Source organism: Struthio camelus, chromosome 9, assembly GCF_040807025.1.
Source record: "Struthio camelus isolate bStrCam1 chromosome 9, bStrCam1.hap1, whole genome shotgun sequence".
NCBI lineage: Eukaryota > Metazoa > Chordata > Aves > Struthioniformes > Struthionidae > Struthio > Struthio camelus.
In genome coordinates, this window is record NC_090950.1 from 9,290,633 (window position 1) to 9,311,951 (window position 21,319).

General features: G+C 48.2%; 1 long non-coding RNA gene across 6 annotated transcripts in view; it reads right to left on the reverse strand.

The window, feature by feature from the left end:
• Nucleotides 1-21,319, reverse strand: part of LOC104143548 (uncharacterized) — a 48,211-nt gene that overhangs the window by 14,037 nt on the left and 12,855 nt on the right. For 5 of the 6 annotated variants that reach the window (XR_011142865.1, XR_011142869.1, XR_011142868.1 and 2 more), the window contains 6 exons: nucleotides 19,973-21,099; nucleotides 19,648-19,805; nucleotides 17,440-17,567; nucleotides 15,511-15,822; nucleotides 14,248-14,308; nucleotides 13,296-13,419 (listed from right to left, as the gene is read on the reverse strand). This is a non-coding gene — a long non-coding RNA (uncharacterized lncRNA). The remainder of the gene's footprint in view (nucleotides 1-13,295; nucleotides 13,420-14,247; nucleotides 14,309-15,510; nucleotides 15,823-17,439; nucleotides 17,568-19,647; nucleotides 19,806-19,972; nucleotides 21,100-21,319) is intronic. The other variant, XR_011142867.1, reaches the window with a different exon arrangement.

Sequence of the window (21,319 nt, forward strand, 5' to 3'; positions counted from 1 at the left end):
AAATCATCACCTCTGGTTTTAGCCGCTTCTCCTGTGAAGCTCTCCCTTTCATCCAGCACTTCTGAAAAGCCATTAGAAGGGGTGGCATAAGGGTGGCAGGAGTAACAACTGGCCGACATGAAAGAAGGGGCTTTGCCGAAAGAGGCACAGAGCAACCTCCAGCAGTCCCGTGGGGCGGCAAAGCAGCTCTTCTAAGGACACGGAACTGTAGACATCTTACAGCAATCTCAGCCTCCATCTGCTGACTAAAAAGCAGGACTTGTCATCACTTCCCCAATTTGAGGCTAACGTTTTACCAAAGGGAACCTCCAGAATGACTAACGATATGGAAAATACATCCAAATCTTCCTCGCACCCAAATACAGATGGCAGTGGGAACTAGAGACAGCCCATGCAAAGAGCAGCAATACAGAGTACTCTCCGTCAGTGAAAACACTCGGGCTAAGGCAACCAAAGCACATCAAAATCCTGCAACTGAAAAGACATTAAAGATCTTCACAGCTTATTATCACACATATTGCTGAGCGTAGGTTAAGGACCCACACCACACAAGCACCCACCGTTACTGCACCCGCTGGGGAAAGCCCCATTGCCCAGCCTTGGGGACTGTACGCACCAGCACAGTAGAGGTGGGGAGCATACCCCTACCCGAGGTGGGGTCTGAAGCTTAACAGCTTTCTTTTACTTCTGTTCTGTTTCAGTAACGGGTCCAACCGCACCTTGTGGCAACTTTATAGCTAGGCGGGGAGAGGGGCTACGCAACGTTCCAGTGTGATGAAAATATTTCACTATGTTTTGACAGCATCAACTTAAAAACATACTTTCCCCCTAAAACCTGTGACTCTCCGATGACTATAATTATCAGCTATGGTTACTGTGCTGAAAAGAGACCAGTGGGAAATATGTATTTCTCACAGTCTCTGGTTTACTTTGTGCATTCGAAAATACTTTGTGGTTAGCGAGTTTTATTATTTCCTGTTTCTAATCAGTAAGTTTTTTCTTTTGTGGGTGTGGAGGGAAGGGTCACACAGCAGCTGGTGAGACAGATTTAAAAATAGGAAAGGGAGACTGCAAAACTTGGCCAAGACTCTCCAGAAACTTTTACTACAAGACACTAATTTTTCACTGTCCTAATTTCAAATTGATGGTATCCTTTTAAATGATCTCCCTGTCATACGTCTACATATAAAACCTAGTTCAGACAGACAGAATCCCTCCAGGAACTAATGCCGGATGATTCCTTTACAAGTCACTTGTTTATAGTAAATAAAATCCGTCTTCAAAAAGACAGAACATCATTTATAACACTTCATGCATACAGGGTCAGCTATCACTTGTGCTTGACAAAGGAATTCTGTATTTACTGCAGACCCAGCCAGGACCGCAAAGAGCAATAACACTTCACTCCTCAGCACAGGCATTTCTCCACTGACAACCCAAAAACGCAGTCAGCTCCTACCATCTTATCCCCGGGAGGTGCAGTGGTGGTAAATGGCTGGGAGATGTGACTTTACAAGCAAAAGTAGCACGAATGAGAGCGCAACACCACTGCTGCTGCACAGCCGCCTGCTGCGGAGCAGGGAGCGCTTGGTCTTGCTTCCCCCAGTGGTTCCACCGTCCCCGCTGCTGGCGGCAACTGCAAAGAGCTGGCGCCCGTTTTTCTAATCTGGGCATACCCTTTAACAAGATCACTGCCTCCCAACCGGCTAGCTAATTCAGAATAAACATAGCACTGCCCGAGTAAGAGAGCGTTCAGAGCCGCACCACTGCACGCGCCGCCTGGATACAACAGCAGCGGCTGGCTGCAGCTGGGCCCACCGTCCACACCGACGCTAGTATCTATCCACATCTGCACCAAGCTCCTGGAGCTGTGGTTTCTTGCTGCTGGGTGTGCAGCAATGCAACCCAGGGCTCCAAGATTAGGCACCTTCAAGACTGCACAGCAGTTCCCATCTGGGACTACATGCCCGAGGCCCTAGGGGTTTGGAGGCACAGACAGCGGGCCTGCTGCACCCCCACGTCTTAACCCACTATACAGACTGGAAACGGCCAAGACAAGCACCAAGACCAGGTTCCTTAACATGGGTACAGCCAGCCAGACCTGTTTGCTAGTAGCGACAAGATGCATCAACATCTCACCCGGCACATGCAGTGCAAGCAGGGTTGCGACGGCCTCTTGCAGACTTGCGCTTTGTTTGTCCCCTGCCGCTGTTCCACCCACAAGGTTTGGCTGCAAGGTTGGATCCAGAGGGTTTCACATCCAAGCTTCAGATTCGGCTCATGACTGGAGCCCACAGACACACACAAAAGGTTAAGCTTAGAGGCATGTCACCGAAAGACAAAAATCAAGCAAGTGCCAGAGCGCTGTTCCAAACGTGTATTTTGTGAACTGAGCATTCAACACTGAGGCCAGCTTCTACGTATGCAGGGATATGGGGAAGGCTGGAACGGAGGCTCAGGACCCCCACACAGCTTTGGCGCAGAACAATTGCGGCCTTATACACCGATGTGAGCCCAAGCGGACAAAACACACGTGTGCATAGTAGCTCTGTCTGTATAAACTGTAATCCCAGACCCAGCTCTCATTGAGACCAGCAGGAAAACTCCCACTTATTTCTCAGGCAACAGGACTGAATCCTTTCCCAGTTAAGAAAGGTACAGAAGTTCACGCGTATATAACAGAACTCATGGCTCTGCCCAACTCCTAGCATGCTGTCTTCTCCTCCCCAAACACACAGCCCTTGAGGGCTTCAGAGCATCCCTGCGTTTTCCCTTATTTTTCCTCTCACGCTGAAGGCATTGCTGCCACCCCCTTTGCAGCCCACACGGTCCCACAGTTACCCAGAGCAGCCAGGCCAAACCACTTCAGCAGACCAAGTGCAGTGTTGAGATCCTGCAGATCATTACCCAAGGGGGTTGAGAGCTCTGCTTAAAAAAGGAACAGGAGCCAAGTTTTTGGCTGACCTCTTCATTGTGCGCTCATTTTGGCAAGACCGAACCCCGGACTGCCGATCTGACCTCTCCAGACCCACAAAGGGACTTCTAATCCTCAGCACTTACAAGCAAGCGACCCTGCAACATCCCACACAAAAGCAATTCTGGGACAAAGCATTTTCAACCTGATTTTAACCATACTGCTATGGTTGCGAGTCCTTGTAGCTAGAAAGGAAAGTGCTCCTGCTGGGAGGAAAGCAAAAACAAACCCGCCAACAACAGAACACCAAAGACTTCAGTTTCCCTGTGTATAAGCCGTTATCTCACAGCTTCCAGTGCATACAGTCCTATCTTAACAGAGGCATGCTCTGATTTCAGCTCACGAGAAGTAATGTTGTGTTGAGAACCTAACCCAAAGTCTGTCACATTTTTCAGAGCTTCCACACACTCATGAATAAGGCAGCAGAAACTGAAGCCAGCCCCACATCTGCACTGCTACGGTGTTTCATTTATAAGTTGTAGCCGTGGTTAAGAGTGGGGTTTGCTGCCTAAAGCACTAGATCGCAGACACACCTCAGTTTGTTTCTGAGGCTCTCCTATGGACTGTGCTGTAGATGTTACAGATCCTTCTGCACATTAGAACATTTTCATCAAGATTTCCGTGACTAATACAACCAAAAAAATAGATTTCTACACTCAACCCCACATCCACTGCAATGGAGAGATCTGGACCCTTGCAACAGCTCAAAGCGATCTCTGGGGCTGGAGAACCATCCCGTCCACTTTGCCAAAGAGCAAACACCTCCCAGGGTCAGCTGGGAACGATGCCTCCTTCCCTGGGGCGGCCAGGGGAACGCAGGCAGGACAGGAGCCCCGCAGCAGGGCAAAAGTAGCCCACGAGGGAACAGCTCTGCTGCTCCCCTGCCAAGCAGATGCCTCCACAGGAGCTGCCCTTGTGAAAAGGTCCTCCTTCTGGTAGGAGGGAACAGGAAGACACCCGAGGGGACTCATCTCCCAGAGAAAACCTGGGGTAAAAAGAAAGAAGGGGAAACCACTGCCAAGTTATCCCTTCCTTTGCTAGTAGCTTCCTAAAATCCTTTCCTTTCTCCATCTCCCCCTGCCCAGCACCCCTCGTCCCTGAGTTTGCCCATGCAGCAGAAGTCAGGCAAGAAGGTGCCTTTGGTATTCAAAAGCATCATAGGATAGGACAACTTCTCACTCAAATCATCACATCAGTGCCACCTTGCATTGTTACCTACCGCCCAGAAACTTTCTCTACAGGCCTAAGAATACAGCTGTAAAAATTGTTTGCAGAGGAGAGAAATGGAGCGGCTGATCTTGTTACCCCTTCATAAATGCTGCTCCGTGCTATAAAGAGCTGTTTTACTGCCTTTCATAGCAATCTAATAAAGTGCTCGCCTTTTCACTTTTATTCTTTATTGATACGGACTTTTATGGCACCTCTCACATGCTCTCAGCACACTGTGTCTTCAAAAGCACAAGATTTAATCAGCTCTTTGAAATAAGGCTTTACATAAACCATGCAGGCATTTCCAAAGTCCTGGCCTGGCTTCCACTTTGGCCTCCTTTACAGGCTGTTGGGACCCTCCTCTGTCTTGCAGCCTCTCCCCAGCAGATGTGCTTTGCACAACCCCCTAACGAGATTAAGCAGGGGACCCGGTAAGCCACACTGAGAGGCCATCTGTCACAGCCCCAGAATCGCTGACCCCTCTGAGACAGCGTACTACCAGCTCCCCCCAGCTTCAGCTAACATCTTAGCTTTGTTTTCCCAGTGGCTGTGAAATCCCAGTGCACACCAGGGGAGATGCATTCCCTTAGGGAGGTGGAACTCACATCATTTTGGGCCATGAGCATTATTTCTGATGGCTGCTGATGGGAATGAAGCAAAGTCTCCTGGAAGCACCTTCCTGTCTCTGTACTTACTCCTTGCTCCAGGGTGCTATGGTAAAAGTGTTTTTCAGTTGAAAAGCTGTAAAACTAGAAGCAAGCCCTATGTAACCACAAAAATACAAGTGAGGAAAACCCTGAGACTGGCTCCAGAAGACCACTCCTTTTTGTCCCAGCAAGCCAGTGGATGGAGTGGGGAATCATGCCAGGGAGCGGGTAACCTTCCCCAGCAGGCCTGCAACGTAAGCGACACACAGAACTGAGCTTCGCTTTCTTTCAGCAACCGCTTCACATGATCACACCATCTCACGCTGCTCAAGCTGTTTCTCTCCACCTCCTACAGACTGAGGAAGAAAGAGAGAAAGAATCATTTCTGCACCATTCAGAAGAGCAGATGTTTAACAGGACAGTGAAGCGAGCCAGGAGAGCTCTAGCTGAGCCCATTGGGACAGAGGAACTCCCCGCAGGAAGGGCAGCAAGAGCTAGAGCCATCTTGGTTCAGTCTGGGGCTGTGGGAGTAACATCTCAGCAGCAATCACACAACTTCAAACTTCTGTCCCCTGCCCTGCCCTGCCCTATAAACATTTAGCTTACATGAGTATTGAAGTACAAAGCCAAACACTTCAAGCTATGCAGTCTTCCCACTGGAGAGGCTGTGAGAACAAGCAATCCAGGAAAGATAGCAATCACATCACCTCATGCACTCCTGAAAAGTGCTGAGATATTACTTTGATAGGTCTGATAGAAGAATCACCCAGACCATTGACCACATCTAAAGCAATACCTAGACAGACAGGTTCTCCAAACCAGACGTGTCAAAATTATCTGGCGAAAAGAAGAACAATACATCCCAGTGTTTCCCTCCCCACAGCAGTTTGACACTGCACACACGAACATGTACCCTTTAGAAGGCCACTGCTGCAGTTAAGTCTTTTGTTCTCCCTCGTCCATGAGGATTCAGGAACGTGAACGCATTTGGGGCAGAAAGTTCCACAAGCAGGGAGCTTTCCAACGCAGACCCAAAACACAAGGAGGGGAAACCCTGAGCCTGCTAGTACAGCTTCTCTCATCCAGACTTGGAACTGGTGTCAGTTGCCAACTGCCTTCAGAGCAGCAGCAGTTACACTGGTGTAGTGAGGGGTAGTAGCTAGAGCACGACAGTCAATACTGTTCTAGGCCCAACTCCAACCTTCACTCTCTCTACACCTGATTTTTTCCCAGCTCCTGTTTGGAGGTGATGATTCTATTAATCTTTGAAATCTCTAGATGAAAAGCACTAACAAGATGCCAAGTATTGCCCATATTAAAGAGATGAGGCAGGACTTAAAAAGCACCTCTCCAGTTGACTATCATATGAGTCACATCTCCACTGTCTTTCTAACTCCAGCACTCACCTCCTCAGTGTCCCTGAACACAAATATACTCTTGTTACCACTTCCCTGAAGTGCCATTAGTATCCGGCCCAGCCTTCCCACCACTCTCTTACCTTACTGGCTTTCTGCTCCCCGCCAGACCTGCATCCTTAGCCCCACGCCCGCCCCATCCAACTGCCCCTCAACTCTTTTGTCCTTGCGTTGACGATGGTATGGTCAATCCAGCAGTGATGGTCGTACTACCCATCAAAACTGCCAGGCTCCCACTATGTGTAGCATCAATCCTACCTGAACTTACTCTGCTGGCTGAAATGCATTTCTCCTGACAGATCAGGTATTGATCGTCCTCCTGCAGCTGACATAAAGGTAACATAAAAGCATGAAGCTGGCATGAACCAGCCTGTTGGTGGGGCAGCAACAGGCTAGGCACTGAAATCTCACAAAAGAATTTTCTGACCTGAAAAAAAGGTGAAACCGGATCAAACACATCACCTGAGGGGCACTGGGAGCCCTGAAAACCTGGGAGACTTCTCCCAGGGTGGCCTGGAAGTTCTCCCTCCAGGCAGCTCTCAGCAAGTGAGGGACAGAGGCTGCTCCAGACTGTGGTCTTGTGTATCCTAGACTAAGTGTGCTGAGGGTGCTGACAGGCACCCCTGCAGCTCTGCTTCTCTGGAAGGGTCTTCTATTCAAGGAACAGCTCCACAAACTGCAATATGCCAATACCTCTGACAGAGGAACCTTTATTTCCCAGCACCTTTGAAAAGTATGTCCTCCTTGTGCAGTGCTTGGGAAGATACATTTATAGTCTGGAAAATGCTTTGTTTTTGCAGTGACCCTCTGTTTCTTTCATGAAGAATCCCTTCCAGCCCTGGCCCCTTGTCAATAGACTGAAGCAAGATGCCCTGCATGAGAGCTCTGCTCATCATCTCTTACCCTTCAGGAAGTCTGCCCCAACGCCTTGCTCTCCCACTGGAAGTGGTGCATGGTCACTGTGGGCACCAGGATTCATTAGGGAAGTATGTGACTTGGGGTGATAACCACAGCTGAGCGGGAAGGAGCAGAAAAGCAGGAAGGCTGCAGTGTGGCACTAAACCCCAAAAGAGCTGCTTTCTGTTCCAGCTGTTGCCTTGACAGCCGCAGAGCCCCCGTCACTGCTCTGAACACCACCTCCCAGCTCACTGCCAGCCTGCCCTACCACTCCCCCCAGCGGGCAGTGGGCCAGCAGCACCCCCATCCACACGTCCATGCTATCAGCCACACACCGCACATCTTTCCTGTGACCTTTTGGGTTGCTCCAAGCTACCAAAGTAACTCCTCCAAACTCCCAGTGGGTGTTAGCCTGTTCTCCTGCCCTGCATCCAGCTGGTTAGAGTACCATACCTCAGGCTGGTGGTGGCTGAAGGACAGACCCTGGACACTGTAAGCCTGAGGTGCTCACAGGCATATTCCCTGTGAGCCAGGCTGCTCAGCCTAGCTTTGGCACACCTGGAGCACAGCGCCTCACTGCTAAGCGTATCAGCCAACTGCACTACAGGCCACGAGGTAGGCAGGTGCATCCTCCCTGCCCAACCAAATGCTTGAAATGAACAACCTCATTACCTCCCACACCTTGTTCTTCTCAGGGAGAGGCAGTGTTACGATGGGAGAAAGGTGACAGGGCCTCCTGGAGGGATCCCAAGATGGCTGCAATTACTTTCCAGCTCATAGCAACCCCAAGGAAACCCGAGCATCTGTCCTGCTGCAGGTCTCAGCAGACTGAGACTCCTATATTAAAAAAAAAAAAAAAAAGCAGCCTTTCTTCTCTCTGGTGGCTTGTGCAGACTCCACAGGAAAGGGGAATGGCTTGCTCCCAGCAAAGTGAAACATCAAAACATTTTGGTGCAAGCCACACTGCAGTTGTGCAAGATGTGAGACACGAAGCACAGTGACCTACTACCCTTGAAGAGCTAACCTTCAACACCCACTTGAGGCCGCTACACACCAAGGGCTCAAGGTCACATAAGCTCAAGGGCTGTGTCTCCATTAGCAAATAATTCGATGCCATAGAGAAGATCAGTTGGCTGAAGCAGTTGGCTTTGAGGCTCCTACACGTATCGTGTATGCTGCTCAAGATTTTACTTCCAGCTAGATTTAGTCACCTGGACCAAACTCCCTGAGCATGCATGTGGTTCATAGCTGCCCAGAGCACCAGCTGCTGCTTCTCATCACCACGTCCTCCTCCACCACAGCCAGAGTACATCGGTGCTAACTCAGAGCAGGACTTCTGATTTAGTTTCTACTAAAAGGAATCCAATTTGTGTGCACAAAAACTGTGCTGTGGACTGAACCACCAGTGAATAGAATGAGGAGAATTAAGAAATTCCCCTCAAAACCACACCACTGCTCTAAGATGAAACACCAGTATGGATGGAGCCTATGATCTCTCAACTCTGATTGGTTTTGGAGGGAAGTATGGCTACTCCAGATGGAGCCTGAAGCGTCTCCGTAAACTTTTGGTTTCACAGATTTAATCCTAGCCCCTCAGGGGGAATTTACACACTTTTAACCTTTAATCCAGCTGTCTGTGTCTATATCCTGCTCCTGCCACACAGATCAGAGAGGCCTCACCCAGCACACAGACGGTTCTCCAGCCTTCCCTAAATATGGAGCAGGCATTTCTCCAGCTGGCTGAGAGGTCCATTTAGAAAGTCAACCCACAGTACTACTGGGTATGGAGAAGTAAGTCTGAGCAGGAAGGATCTGCCTGCCAAGGGCACACCCCTCACACCTGAAGGGCCACAGGGACGGCAGTCTTCAGTTACAGTAGGGTAGCACCTACTGGTCCTCAGCTGGATGGGGTCCCATTGCATGAACTGCTGCATGGGACACATGCAGGTTTCTGCTCTGTAGCATGTACACTCTGCAGCCACTCGCACGGTCTGGGTGGAGACTGACAGAGGACAGCAGGAGCTCAAGACAGGCTTTACAGGAGCATCCATGGCAGAGGAACAAAGTGCAAGACAGTCTCCGTAGCCAGCTGCCTGCCAGGCAGAAGGGGAAAAGACTTGAGACAACAGAATTTATTTAGGTGAGATTCTACGCGAAATGGGAAATTCATTTTCTAGTGGCTTTCATCAATGGGGATCAGAGAGAAAAATGAATGGCCAGGAGAGCTAGGGAATTGCTTCTGACAGGAAAGCCAACCAGACAGAAAGCCATCACTGCTGTGGACCAGTTCCTGCTGGCTGTCATTCTAGTTTGCCACCACGTGAACAAGCTGAATGTTTTAGAACAAGAGCTAGAAAATCTTTTATAGCTGCTGTCACGCAGGGAGCAGGCTCACTCCAGCACCCATGTGTCTCACTGCCGCCAGCAGCCCCGAATCCTTTAGAAGCTGTGATGTGAACCGCAGTGAGGTGGACAATACCTACCTCCTCGACAGAGATGTCTGCATCCCAGCTGCTAGCACAGCTTTGGTAGTTTTGTCTATATGCTTTCAGACTTGTGCCCTCTTCACAGAATGGCAAAGGCTGGAGGAAGAGCCGACTCCGGCTACCTGCCCCACTCAGGGCTGTTCTGCAGGTCAGTCAAGCCCCTGGGAGTCCGAACTGCTGCTTCATGCAGGGCTTAGCTGGGGACAGTCAGCCATGCCAGGGCTCTCCACTGGTACATTGCTGCCATCTAGTAAAATTCCTTCAAATGCATGTGAAAAGCCTCTTTCAATAAATATATTAAGGCAATACCCACTCATTAAGGGATGTTGCAGTAACTCCGCACTTAACACAGCTTCTTTGGCCCACTGTATATATCCATCTCTCTCTCTCTCTATGTATATAGGTATAGACATATGGGTCTGCATGCATGTTGCACGTGAAAAATATCTGCCTGTCAAACTACTTGGGAAATAAGAAAATCAGCAAACAGTAAAACATGGGTAGACTAAAAATCAGTACACAAAATAATTGCTTCTCCAAGTGCCTCCCTATGCTTTTCCACAACAAAACCAACAACAGTGAGGACAAAAAGAATAAGACTAACAGAAATAGTAAAACCTGTAGCAGTAGAACAGAAAGAAGCAACCACTCCAACAGAGAAATAAATTGAACATACAGGAAGCAGGTAATCACACTAAACAGGCTGTTATCAGACTCCTGGTGTGGCATTTTGGTGTGTCCTGACTTCCCAAGTAGTCTGAAGAAATGAGAAATATCAATTCCTTTCACCATTGCTCACGCACAGCACAAAGACAGCAAACCTGCCATAGGTGGGAAGACAGGACAGATTTTCTTTCAGGCTTCCAAAGATTTACTGCACTCAAAGGCAAGAGGAACTAACTTCAAGATATTTAGCATGTTTGCTATGGAGAAAGGGGCATGCCTTTTTTTTTTTTTTTTAAATAGCACATCACACTGCCGAGATGAGGAGGACCACCATTTTCGGGAAAACTAAAACACATAAAACGTTTCCGTGCTGCCCTCCTGCTCCTCACAACCTTCAGCTCCTACTCCATGCCCTCACTCCACCCACACCCCCAGCTCCAAAACATTTGATTCAGATTGCAGTTGTTTTCTTCTGGCCACTCCTTGTGACAAGGCACAGTGTGTACGTATTATATAAAGGAGATGCTGCATTCCTCCAGGGAGAGATAACAAGCTGCAGGGGAGGAATGCCTTCCCCAGCGTGTCTGTGCATGACCTAAACCCAAACAGAATCAGCATGCAACTGGCAGCTCCCCAGCAGATGACTCTCCAAGTGTTTGAATGCAAATCAAGGTGGCAAAAATGACTGACCAAAATGCTTGTCTGTAGATAGACCGCCCAGATTTCCACGACATGGAAAGGGGCCACGGCACAGCAGTGTCTGAGGGTTCCCTGCAAGCTTTAGGAGCAGGGTTTCACAAAGAGCTCAGCTCAGCCTTGAAGTGCTCAAAAATCTGGCTCCAGGGCATTTGTCTCGAGACAAATCCTGAACCCCAAAGTACAACGTGGTATGTGCACAGGTGTCTGCATCCACACACACACATATACAGTCAGTTCCCTGAAGAATACTTGTTCCTTATTCCACATATGGACAGGGACCAGCCATCCCTTACCTCCCCAAACACTACAGGTAAAGTATGAGAAGGACCCAGATTGGACCCACTATGTTTTGATCAAGGACTTTCTACCTCTCCACAGTGTCACAGGGGTCCAAACATCACCATTGTTTAGGAATAACAGATTTAGTTTGACTGCAACAAATGCACATAGCTCTCCCTGAATTTGGCCCAGTAACACATTGAATATTGGCCTAGGGAGTGAACACCCTCAGCCTTCATACTACTGGAGACAGTAGTGACCAAACAGGGAGATGCAGTGCATTAGCTGCCAATGATTGATACGCATCCAGCGGCTCTCACCTACACTTACCAGTTTTGCTGGTATAGCTGTACTGGCAAAACTCCCCACCATAGCAAAAATAAATAAATAAATAAAAAATCAAAGAGTGGAATCAACAGATCAGACAATCAAAATCGGCTTCATTTACACAGCACTTTTATACTGGTATAACTGGTATGGATTTTGCAGCGAAGCTGTATAAATAAACCAGAACAAACAAACAAACCTTCGCCACCACCATCCCACACTGACCAAACTTCATAGCGTGAGTCTGTTTCATCCAATGTCCTCTATAAAGCAGATATAGAGAAGTATTTCAACTGGCAGTGAAAAGTTCCCATCTCTGGGGTGAAACACAGAACCAATTTAACATAGATGGTGCTTTAGCTGAGGTAAGAAATCAAGGCTACTGCAGGCAGTTGGAAGTGTGGGAAGAAGACAGAGGAACAGAGGACAGTTCTTTGCATGAGGTTTTGTCACCTTACTCTGGGTCTGATATATTTGGCCTCAGGCCTAGAGAGTCTCCGAGTTACTGAATGTATGTGTGCATGCGTATTTGGTGTCTAGCAGCAAAGCTAGAGGAAATTCCCATAGCTTGAAATATCTATTCAGATGTAAGAGCATAAGAGCTGAATTAGCCGAGACCAAGAGCCCTCCTAACACAGTATGCCCATCTCTGGGAAAGAGAAAAAGAGAAGTATGGAGGAGCCTTCCACAGCATACTCCCCCACACCCAGCAAAGCCCTCTTCCTCTCAGAGCGAAATGCCCCTACCAGCATATTCATTCCTCACAGCCTGCCCAGAATTGCCTGACCCCATTCTGAGGGCAAAGCTCTCTTTTGGAAGGGACTAGCTCTGGATTATCCCCTCCTAACACATCTAAACCTCTCTGCTACCAAGGAATGACCAGAGTTTAAGAATCAGAGGACCCAATACTGTTTTTTTTCTGCCTAATTACAATCCCTATATATTGAAATCAGAATTAAGCAGGGAAAAAACAATGAGGATCACAGAGACTTGAATTTCTGAGAACTAACGTTTAGGCTCTTACTTTAAATCCAATCAGATTTAGGGCTGTCAAAGGGTTACATTGCCTACACTTCCTGATGTTAAGCATCCCCAGGGCCATGGCTGGCTGAGACTTGAAAGGAGGAAGCTGGGAGACCCAATCATTTCAAATACCCAGGAGCTCAGTGCTCTTCTGTGGGAGAGAAAAAGTAGTACTTACCCTTATCTCATTTTCAAGTGATAGTGTTGTTTTAATTTCAGCCCCCAGAGAGGCTATGTGACAGGACAGAGCTGTCTCTCTCATACAGCCAGGAACGCTGCACGCTCAACTCGAAAAGCCAACCCATTGCCTCCTTCTTCACCAGATAACCAGGGCCTTCTGTCAAGTTTGAGCTCTTCCAAACCAAAAGTGTACAGCATGGCCATAGCGTCCACCACATCAAAACCATCTCCCCTCTCAGCAAGAGCACTGTGGTACTGAGGGGAGGATGGCTGCTCCCCTTCTGCCAACGTGCTGTGCAACACTTGGTCTGGACCAAAACTAGTACCTGCAAAAACGGAGATTCAGGCCCCAAAGCATTGGGGATTGCAGAACTTCAGCTCAACCTGCCCCCCCAGGGCTGGAGATTGGGCAGCTTATATCAGGCAGGATTTGCAAGCTACAAAGCACCCAAGACAAGGCCCAGAGAAGTCCAGTGTGTTTTTACAGACTTACCATGTTGACACAACCCACTGGCTCTGCCCTTGGGGCCTCTATCTCCAAGTGGCCCCCAGCCATTTCTCAGTGCTGTAGGAACAGTGGCAGCCTCAAAGCACAGGAAACCTTCTCCAGAAGAGGTCTGCATTTAGAGAAGAACTGTCTCAGAGCGATGCAGCTGTAGAGCTGGTCTCTGCAGCGGTACTCCTCCAGAGGCATCCCTCCACCTCTAGGAGCCTATCCCTGAGGAGATCTGATGTGGTTAGGGCCTGTGTTCTGTTTCCATGGTCTCCGCTCTCTCTTCCCTGACCAGCAAACACAGCTCCACTAAGAGGGAGGAGATTGCTGAGCACAGACATGAGGCCTCTACCCAAATGCCCCAGGGAAAGGGGGAGCTCTGCCTAGGGTAGCTGCTGGCATTGATAGAGCAACCAGAGGATAAATCTTTCTCTGTGCTTCCCTTCTCCTAGGGCTGCCTTGTCAAAGTTTTCATAATTAATTTTATGAGGTTCCCCAAGGGAGAAAAGATTAAGGAATGAGTGAAAAAAACCAAAGGCATGTGGAGTCTGGCTGCAGAGTGGGAGTCAACTCATACTCCCACCTGCCCTTGGGGGTTCTGCTTTGATGCCTGCAGCTTGCAGAAACTCCCATTTTGACTCCCAGGGGGACCATTTTCTCCAGCAATTTCACCACACCTTGTGGTCCCAGCATTTTATCCTCCTTTACAGCCCCCAGGTAGAAACATATTTCATCTCATCTGTTTGAGGACTCCAGGATCTTCTCAGATCAAATCAGCAGTGGCTGGTTTTAGGACTGATTTTAGAGCTGAGTTCAGATGCTTCATCTACCCTTCTCCTTCCCTAGGCCAGGTGAATTTGTCACTCTGACCTGGTCCAGGGTCTGTACAACCCCTCTCACCACATTCGTGACTCCCCAGGTGCCTACAACTCAAGTCACAGGGAGCACTTACTTGCTTGCTTGCTTGCTTGCTTTCTGGGTAGTTTCTTCAGTTGTGTTGCACGAACACAGATCTGCAAAAGGAAGCGAAGTATCTCTTGGAGAGAGGTACGCTGCAGGCAGACTCAGGAAGGAAAAACTTCATGCTGTTCTCTTTAAAAGAGCTCCTTTAGCACATAGATTTGGCACAGCTTTGGGACACTGATTGATTGATTAATGTAGATGCAACACATGTGGGAGAAAAAACAAACATGGAAACGTCTGCCATCAACTAAGATCTCCCTCTACAGGTTGTGCTCCAACCTGTATGGTTGTTATGAACCACCTGCTCTGAGTATCCACACATCCTCACACCGAAAAATCCCAAAGAGGCATATGGCATTTATAAATTTCTAATGCAGCGAAAGCCTGCCAAGATCTTAACTGAGGGCAGCCAGACTGGGATCTGTTAGCTCAACTGCTCTGTGAAACCATACAGTACAACTACTGTGTGTCCGTTCCATGTACCTACACTGATGACCAACTGGGAATCTTTAGCATGGGCAGGGGTATACGTTGGGCTGGATTTTTAACTCCTCCCTGATAGCATTTTAAATCAGTGTGCAGTGAGGGGCTCATCTGTAGTGGTAACTGGTGGGAAATATCCTGGGGGAGAAGGTGTCTCTGTGTAGTATGACAATCTAGATTTACAGGAATACAATATTCCCCAAAACACACAAGCGGCTCGCCCAGCTGGCAGAACTCTGGCAATCTACTGCAATTATGTGTGACATATGAGAGATGGGCTGCCAGTTAACACCTGCCTTGTGTTTATAGTATACCACAGTACAGCAGCTGCTGAATACCCCATGCATCAGAAACAGCTAGGAAGGTAAATATACCAAGTATAGGACAATCTGAAATTGCTAGGCAGCTGGGGCAAACACTTGATGCAATTGCTATGCTCTGAAAAGGAAGGGCACACAAGCAGAGATATTAACCAGTACCCAGTGCTGATAAGATTCCCTGGGAGGGAGTTACCAAAACATCAACGCTCATACGTACCTTCCTCTCAGAAAGCTACCTCTCTTCCTTTTTCCCTTCAAGTCGGTACGTTACGTGCAAAAGCCTAGAGAAACTCTGAAATCACACTTGAATGAGCTCTAAGGAACAACCTCCAAGCAAAAAGCTAGCACCTAGCTGGAAGCACTGATTGCAAGAGCAACTGATGCCCCTAAAAGCTGAGCAAGACCAAATTTTAGCCTAAGTGAACTGTTGTGGGGTAGTGTAGGCTTACGTGGCTCTGGGTGGTATTTCTCTAAAGAGCAGGAGTTTGGTGACGTGGGCGGAGTGGGAAGGCTTGGGTGCCGATGCCGCTCTGTGTTTTATGATCCACATAAAGGGGAAACACAGTAATTCACAGAAAAGAGAGCAGCTCTTCATTGTCTTTTGGGAGAACACGCAGTCCTGCAGCACAAGGCTGGGTGCTGTCCTCAGCTCTGGCACCGGTTTCCTCTGCGACACTGCTTGAGCCGCTCCTTTTCCCTTTGCCTGTCTCCTGCTTCTGTCTGATTTATACTGGAAATCATCCACAGCAGACACAGCCAGTCTGAACAGGAAGAAAGGAGAGTTGCATGCGACGGTACAGCCCATGAGCCAGGACGGGGACAAGGGGTGCGGAAGGCCAGCTCTCGTCCCCCCCTCCCGTCCCACTGCTCTCTCAGCTGGCTCCAGCACTGCAGCCTGGCTCAGGGCAGCAGCCGTGCCTGGCTGGCACAGCCCCTCAGCGTTGCTCCTACGCTGACATGCATCAGGCGGGAAGTACTTTGCCCCATTCTCCCTGCAAGCGCAGGCAAGATATTATCTCATACAACACCAAACAAAAGATGACAGACTTTCCCCTGGGTATTTATAATTCATGTTTGAATGATCAGTTTCTCTTCCCCCTCCTCCTGCACACTCTGAATCAAGTGTAAAAGGTAATTGCTTCAAACTCCAGACCCTTCCCAGGCTTCAAATGATCATGAGATGTGCTTGTTCATGGCACAGTTGTACTTACGAAAATGAGGAGCCGTGAAAATTGAGAGAAAGGGATCAGGTCTGCTGTGAGTAGACCAGGTTCTGCCATGACGCTTAAATTACAATGCACAGCACTTAGTCTTAAGAAGAAATCCTGTTAAACTTAGTGAAGCTGAACTCAGTGAAACACGAGGTAAAAGAATATCCATGAGTACAACTGCCAAAATATGGCCCACTAGAAGGAGTGACAAATGCCTCCCAGATTTCCATGGGATCAGCAAATTTAAACCTGAAGCTGATGCATGAAGATCTCAAGAGGATCAGATGATTTTAGTGTGTACCTAAGTGTGGCTTCAGAAAACAGATTTCATGAAGAAATACGGGACAGACTAAAGAAAGAGGAGGAAAAAAGTCAACAAAGTAGTTCCATGACCACTGAAACCAGCAAACCTCTATGAATTTGCACCATGAGGGTGTGCAGATACTCTAAAGTCTGAGATAGGTTGAGCGGCCACAGCAACGTATCCTGCAGTGGGGACACAAGTAGAATCTGATCTCTTTCTTCCGCCCAGCTATTTTCGCAAACCTCTACGAGTTTAATGTATTAAAGACCTCTGCCTTTCTGTCAAATGCAGTTGAAAGTGCTCCAACAGGTTCCAACCATTTGGGAGCGGAGGGAGCAGAAAAGTTGGAGAGGGGGTGCGTACACACATACATGCTGGGTGTGCTTGCACTGGTCTCATTTCCTTAGGCAACCAGGCTGAAGAAGAGAAAGTAGTGGCTGAATAGCACCCAAACCCATCACTCTACATTCTAGATGTAGGAATGGCTGAGCCCCAACAGGAGTGTGGCAAAGTGCCAAACGCTCCACTTCAAAGCTCAGTAAAGCAACCAGATTGTCTGTTGGCTTTTATTACACTGCTATTGCTTGCGTGGTGAATTCCAGACAGGGAACGTAATGATAGACGGGCTAGGATTGCCTTGCTAATGATAAAGTTCAGGTACAATTTGTAGCCAATATAAGAACAAATCTCTTGAGTTTCATCCTGAAGTAGCTGCTCTGAGTCACAGGAATTTGCACAACGCAGATTCAAGGCATAAGGGTTGGCAGCATTTACCATCCTTGGGGAGAAGCTGGATTTTTAGCACCAGTTTTAGTACCAGAGATGGTAAGAATCAAACATGTTTATTCCTGTAAAAGGCTCACTGGTCCATTGAAATCCTTGACCAGGGTGGTGTTTATGAGTAGAGCGATTTGTGCAGCCTCGTCTTCTCCATCAAGCCCGCCAACTCAGTCTGTCCCAAGACACTGCTCCTCCATCTCTTCCCTACAGGCTGGAAGGAAGAAAGGACAAGGGAAGAGGATACATAAAGAAATAGCATGGGCCATGTCTTGGGAAGGAAAGACAGTTCTCTTGGACGGGTACAGCAGCAACGTACTTCAGTGGGTAGAGCAACAGAAGAGCTGGGTCATTCCCACATATCCCAGTTGTGTGACTTTGAGGGAAGCAATGTCATTTCTCCAGCTCACTTTTCCAATCTATGGAAGTATTTAGGCAATAGCATTTGTGACCCAAAGAACAAAGGCACTATATATATGCTAGGCATATTCAAGCACAAGTAACTTCTGTTTGCTGGATCAAAAAAGGATCAGCTCTTTCTGTGTCTTTCAAAAATAAAACTCAGTCAATCACCTATAACTGAAATTAAAAGTCTGTTTTCTTTGGCAGCAGCTCTTACACATACAGGTGCGAAGACCAGCTGTGACCCAAGGGTGTATATTGGTCTATCAGTCCTTGTAGTGTTACATCTTTAAAGCATATAGCGAATGAGAGAATGGCATTCAAATACTACGGAGAGCCAAAATTTATTTCATGCTGTACTAACAAGCAGGTGATAAGCGAGCAACTGTACACTCTAAGTATTTGGGACTTCTGGCAGGTCTTTATTACACAGTGACCCTACGGGCCAACAGCCCCTGAGGTTTTCCAGGAGCAAAGGCAGGGCCTGGCATAACAATCAAATGAGTCACTGGCTGACAGCACCACTCGGATTTGGCACTGCAGATGTTGGAAAGAAAGGCACTGCTAGCAAACAGGGAACGCCCGTCAAAATGGAGCCTGTACTAGAGCTCCCTCGTTCAAAGCCATCAGGCAAATGGCACTGAACTTAAGTGAGACAGCCAGGTTTTTACAGGCTGCTATGTATGGGGGAATGCCCTGGCTAACAGAAATACGCACACAACACAAGGAGCCCCTTAGAGATGCAGGGACAGCTCAGCATGACTGTCAAGCACTTTGGGTTTCAGAATGGCTTGTTAACATGAGGCTATACCATGCAGAAGTGACTCTAATGCTTCCCACCTCAACTAGTCCTGTACTGACACCTCTGTGCAGAACCGCACCCAAGCCAAAGGGGCTGTCGGACCCAAGCTGGCTCTGTACAGAGCCAGATCAGTCATTCCGCGTACAGCGCACAGAGTCAGCAGCTTGAATAACGAGTGGCAGAGATGTTAATAACCAGCTGTGCACATCTGGAGCACGTACAAAAGGAGGACACTCAGATCCTTCCCTTCTTGAGACTGGCAGGAGCTAGGAATGCCTTGGATGTCTTAGGACACTATCCATCAAGACCAACACTACTGGCACTGACATATCCTCAGAACAGCTGCAAATAGACCCGTTTTGCTGGAGTGACAGGCTGGGGAAAGGAGCAGGGAACACGAGGAATGCCTGAAGGCAGACAGAAGTGAGTTTCATCAGCTTAGCCAAAATAAATCAATAAGCACTAAAATGGGAGGGTCTCCTCACAGAACCATGCAGCAGACAGAAACCTGCTGGAAGGCCTGGAAAGTGTAACAGGCAACTTTGCAGCTCTCTGTAAGATATGATCTGAATCAACCTGAAGCAGCCCCAGACAGATGCACCATCTGCTCAGAGCATTCCACAAGGACATCACGGTCGACAGTGTCAAAACCAGCAGACACATCAAGGAGCGTTAATACAGAAAAAAAAACCCTGAGCCAGCCGGCAAGGAGAGATCGCTGCAGACCTTCAAAAGGACTGTCTCAGGACCATGCATCCTGCCTGAGCCAGACTGGAATTTATCAGTGACATCGTATACACAGAGGTGTGACTGCCGTTGTAATGCAATGGCTCTCGTGGAACAGGGAAAGGAATGGCAGGATGGACGTCAGACAGCAGCTGACAAATCATCCAACAAAAGAGACGGCCGCTTTGAGACAGAAGACGAGACATCCAGTTTTAGTGCTCTAACAAAACAATCCAGCTGTAAGGAAGCCCTGAGAGAGGATAGGGTTTCACAAGCATCGTTGGAACGCTTGCAAGCAAAGGATCGCACAATCATACCGTAGGAGTAGCAATGCATTCACATCATACTTCGTAAGTTCACCTACTTGGTGTGACCTCCAGAGAGGTCCTGTAAGAGACAGGATAGGCTACTAGAAACAAAGTCTGGCCCAGCATCTCTCATCCTGGATGTAGTCTGGCCCTACGATCTGTTCTGCATCTCTGCAAAAGGCAAGCAATCTTTTCCTTTTCCTCTTGTCATCTCCTGCAACAACAGATAAAATTTTTGAGAGCTTGTGGGCAGAGAATGCAAACCTGCCCATTTCTGCACCCTTTGGGGCACACAAAGCCAGCCAGCATGCTGGAGCACTGTCTACAGCAAACAAGGCCATCCAGCATTAGGCCAGCCCTGCATGCCACTGTAAGCCTCACCTCCCTGCACACTGCAGCAAGCACAGGTTTAGACTAGCAGTCCTTTTGAAAACTCTGTGCACAGGGCTTAGCCCTCACATCTCTAGAGGACGTAACCTGGGAGACGTCACTCCTCTCCTCGTTCTCTCCCCAACACCTCATGGACATGGCAGCATGCATGACTCCCTTCCAGACACCCTCACTTTCTTAGGCTCTCCTGCCACCATCACTTCTCAGGTGTCTCAAGTCCTGCAAACAAAAGAGAGAAGCACATGCCTACTCTTCACATTCCTAGCAAGCAGGGAGGGAAAACTAGAACAGACCAGTTCTTATTCTCTCCTGCACCTCAGCACGTTTCCTACACCAACTTAACTGTCTGTACATCACACTTTGGTAAAGCGAGGAAGCAAAGGAGTCATATTACAAACCCAGCTTTCTTCCTTTAGGATTTTGAAGGGGGACAGACATTAACGGGGATTTTGAAGAGGGACAGACATTAATGGGAGAGGAGAAGGACTACCCTGCTCCTCTTTGTGGGGAGGTTCTGTTGGCAACAGCATTGGCAATATTGGAAACGGGCAGGTCAGGGCTCTGGCTGAATGTTTCTCACGTCTTACAAGTGGGATGACTCAGTGCAAGTAAAACAAACAAACAAACATACCCTGGAGGCCAACCAAAGGCTAATTAGAGCTGAACAGCATTTGCCAGAAACCCCCCCTACCGAGAGACAGCTTATCCTGGCAAAGGCAGTTGTCTGCCTGTCCAGATGAATCACGTCCCAGAACAGTCCACGAGCAGCCGAGGGGCAGAAAGGCTTGTCCTGGGGGTACCCGTTATACTGCCTCCCCAGGACAACAGGTAGGGAGAAGCGCCATTTCTTTTTACTCCCAGAAGATAGGGCTACATCAGGAAAACTCACTTAGGCTTATGATTCGCTAGAAGACGAGCCTCTCCCAGCAACCTGGATTTTAAAAGAGGAATGAGAAAATTTTACAGGCCTTCCTGGAAAAGTTGGAGTGTCACCAGCCGTTTGCAGTACAGCCAGAGGACATTTCACCAGCTCTGCACTGTTGAGTACACATCCATTCAGTATCGCTCAGACGCACAAGACCTTCACGCTTGGCTTGTTCAGCTGATCTCATTCATATCTGAAAACAAGGCAGGCCTAGGAACTAAGTATATTTACTGTTTGAGGTTCATTTTAAAAGCTCAGGTCCAACTACATTACAACTCAATAACTTGGCAAAGAATCTATACTACAAAGACTATATTTCAAGGCATGGAAAGAAAGGAAGATGGTTAAAGTAATTAAGCTGACAAGAAAATGCTGAACTTAGTTATGACTTGAGCAATGGTGACATATTTGTG